Below are 3,709 nucleotides of genomic sequence, written 5' to 3'. Positions count from 1 at the left end.
GAATCTGCGCACGCGGACTGGCATCCCATTGGCTGTGATGGACGGCACGCGGCCAAGCAGGGGCGGTGCGAGAGAAGAAGGGGAACGACCAGTAAGGAAAGAAAGGCCGGGAGGGGGGGAGGGAGGTAGGGGGAGCAGAGGCGGAGCAGTGGGCGGGCTAAAGCGCAAGGTGTCCTGGGAAAGAGAGTTTTCCAGGTCTTGTGGCGAGAGAGAAGATCTGTTGTTCAGCGCCGGCGAGTCTAGTCCGTAAATGAACGCGTTGCTCTCTAGAGCTGTGTCAACTGTTACTCTGCCTTTTCTTCATTTCTAAAAAGCAAGGGAACGTCCATCTAAGTTCTTCAGGTCCTCCGCCTGCTGGCCTCATAAATCGGCTCTCTCTTGAACGCAGCCCCTCGGGAGAAAGTGTTCCTATATTAAAGTGCATTCCACTATATTAAATTTCACTAAAATTATGAGACAGGGCATATGGGAGAATAGGAAGCAACACCAGAGATAACACATAAAAATAAAATTTTGCCTCCTTCGAGCCGGAATCGAACCAGCGACCTAAGGATTGCCACTTGGTAGTAGAACCTCTACAGTCCTCCGCTCTACCAGCTGAGCTATCGAAGGGACTACGAAACCGCCTGGCTGTTTTTGCTATATGAGTTCCAAACGCTCTAATTTTGGTTTGACAACATCTACACAATTCCGGAAATCAAAATCTCAGTTCTAGTTGTCGTTCCCAACTATGCCATAGTAATATGTGATTTCTCAAACCTCCTTAACATCACTCCGGTTACTGGAAACAAAGGTGAACAACGTAGAAGAGTTGGTCCACCACAATAAAATATCGCTCAGCCGCGACCACACACCAGGCATTTCCCGTTCAGAACTGAATCTCACTGAAATCAACGCAGAACAAATTTCGAGTCCAGGGGCACCTTTAAAAACTACAATTTTTCATTCAAGGTATGGCCTTTCATGTGCACGCACACTTCCTCAGACACAGTATGACACGCAGTTTCCACCCACTCAGATGAATGTAGCATTAAAGGAGCAAGAGGAGCCCAACTTCAAGTTGGTTTTAAAGACGATATTGAACACAATCAGCAAGAGACATTCATCAGGAAATGCCTTTTCTGTAGCAGTAGATTACCAGTTTGTTTGTTTTTTTAACATTGATCTTTCACGCAAGGAGGAAAAAAAACACTTGGCAACTCAGGTAATTGGAAATTTAAGCTTTTAAAAACAAATAGTTAGTTCTGATACCCGTCTTGGATCCACTAGTACAGACTTACAGTGTAACCAACGGAGATTGCAAGGGTTTAAGAAAAGTATACATTTAATTAGCAGGGGTTTAATACTATTGTTCCTTCTGTCCTCTGCAACATTGTTCTGATCTTCCGTGTTTGAAATACCAGGCATTTTACATGTAGGTTTCTAATAAATTAAACAATTATTATTATATGCCACTGTAATTTTCCAGTTTGACTGATTTAGAATTCTGTTTAACTAGCTAGTTTGCAGACTTTAGCAATTAGAATTTAGACTATTGCTAGATTGTCTTTCTTGTCTTTCTCATTTTGCTTACACACCAACAAGAACATGCAGACCAAGGAAGGGATCACAAAAGCATGGAAAATGTCCTGCTGCAGGTAGCAGAGTTGCCAGCCTCTTAAAGGGAGCTAGAGACTTCCTTGCTACCTAGACTGTAGAGTTCCCCTGGAGAAAATGGTCCTTTGAAGCAGGGGTAGTCAACGCAAACGCTGGCAGGGGCTCATGGGAATTGTAGTTCATGGACATCTGGAGGACCACAGGTTGACTACCCCTGCTTTGAAGGGCATATGGTGTTCAAACTGGCTGAAGTGCCTCCCCTCCTCAACACCCATTCTTCCCAGGCCCCAACTCCAGATCACCAGAAATGCCTCAACCCCAGAGCTGGCAAGAACTATTAAAGAATATAGTTCTTTAAGCAACTAGAGGAGAACCCAGAGAAAAAGCTTCACTTCAAACCATATAAGAAACCTTGGCTTTCTTTTCCCTAGTCATTCAGTTAAGATTACGGAAATTTAGTAGAACAGTAGGTGCTGCAGGAAGCTAAAAATACTGTTAATATAAATCTGTGATGTGATATAAAGCACAGCAAACAATTGGTATAGTATAGCCCTACTTGCAAGTTACAGTGATTACATATAAAATCCATGTACAGTGTATACTTGATATAATCAGTACCCAGATGTATATGGGATTTCAGTCACATCCTCATCCATATGTGCTTGGAATATAACTTACAAATAACATATGTATTGAGTAATTCATAAGTTACATTGCGAGCACATATGGATGATTATGTGACTGAAATCCCATATATATCCAGGTACTGGTCTCCAGTTTTCTTTGTAACATTAACACACATTGGCACTTCCTTACAAATAGCTGTATGCATGAATAGGTAAGCTGTATATGTATTCATTGTCATGTAAATGGGGCTTTAAACAGCAAGAGTTCTCAACAAAGTATTGACTAAAGTATTTTAAAATCACAAGAATTATTTTGATGTGGAGATAGTGTTCAGATTTTGGTGATTGTTCCTTCTCTCTTTTTCAGTTAGTTGTTGCAAAATATATATGTATTCTTATGAATTGATTTATGTAAATAATGACATGATCTGGCAAGTTTTTCAATTAAACTTATTTACTTGTTTGTTTATTTATCTATTTATTTCTTCAATTTATTGACCGCCACTCCCAAAGGCTTGTGGCGGTTTACAGAAACCCCATTTTTTTACTAAACCCCCCATTAAAACCCATTAAAAGGACTATAACAGCAACAATCAACAGCAAGTAAAGATGGTGGAACCCTCTAACCCCCCCCCCCCCATTCATCTACTAGAGGGAGGAGAGGGGAGAGACAAATCAGATGGTGTCTGTTGTTGGCAACAACTTTGGATACTATAAGTAGCATGGTATTCTCAGAAGTGTGGTTGGTAGTAATGAGTTTACCTATCCTGTTTCAGTTCACCCTTTAAGTCCTGCTCTGTAGACAAAAGACCGGAGGCTTTATCTCATTCAACAAAAGGTCCATTTCATTGTCTCCAACATAAAGGAGACTGCCACAGCCTTTAAAGAAGAGTACCTAAAGGTTACTAGGCACTGTAGATCAATCATCAGAAAGGCTGAACCTGAGAATGAGCTAAGATTGGCCAGGGAAGCCCATTGTAACAAGAAAAGATTTTTCAGTTATGTGAGGAGCAAACATAAAGTAAAGGAGGCAATAGGCCCACTGTTGGGTGCAGATGGACAAACTCTAACGGAGGATGCAGAGAAAGCAGAAAGGCTCAGCACCTATTTTACATCTGTTTTTTTCCCACAGGTCAAAGGGTTTAGGCACATCTAGAGATGGCAGTAGCCAAGGGATGGCAGGTTGGGTGGCAGGTTGACATGGACAGAGAGGTTGTCGAGAGGCATTTAGCTGCACTGGATGAGTTTAAATCCCCTGGGCTGGATGAAATGCACCCGAGAGTGCTCAAAGAACTTTCCAGAGAACTTGCAGAACCCTTGTCCATCATCTTCTGGACCTCTTTAAGGACTGGAGATGTCCCAGAGGACTGGAAGAGAGCAAACATTATTCCAATCTTCAAAAAAGTGAGGAAGGATGACCCGGGAATCTACAGACCAGTGAGTCTGACCTCTGTTGTAGGGGAAATAATGGAGCAGATATTAAAGGG

The 3,709-nt window shown here is 42.1% G+C and overlaps 1 non-coding gene across 1 annotated transcript; it reads right to left on the bottom strand.

The window, feature by feature from the left end:
- Window positions 1-518: 518 nt before the first annotated feature.
- Window positions 519-612, bottom strand: TRNAY-GUA (transfer RNA tyrosine (anticodon GUA)). Its single transcript has 2 exons — window positions 576-612; window positions 519-554 (listed from the first exon to the last, which is right to left on the bottom strand). It is a non-coding gene; the product is annotated as a tRNA-Tyr (tRNA).
- Window positions 613-3,709: the final 3,097 nt, after the last annotated feature.

The sequence above is a fragment of the Paroedura picta genome, chromosome 9 (genome assembly GCF_049243985.1).
Source record: "Paroedura picta isolate Pp20150507F chromosome 9, Ppicta_v3.0, whole genome shotgun sequence".
Classification (NCBI taxonomy): domain Eukaryota; kingdom Metazoa; phylum Chordata; class Lepidosauria; order Squamata; family Gekkonidae; genus Paroedura; species Paroedura picta.
Note: the sequence above shows the minus strand (reverse complement) of the source record. Positions and strands in the feature narration are given on the sequence as shown.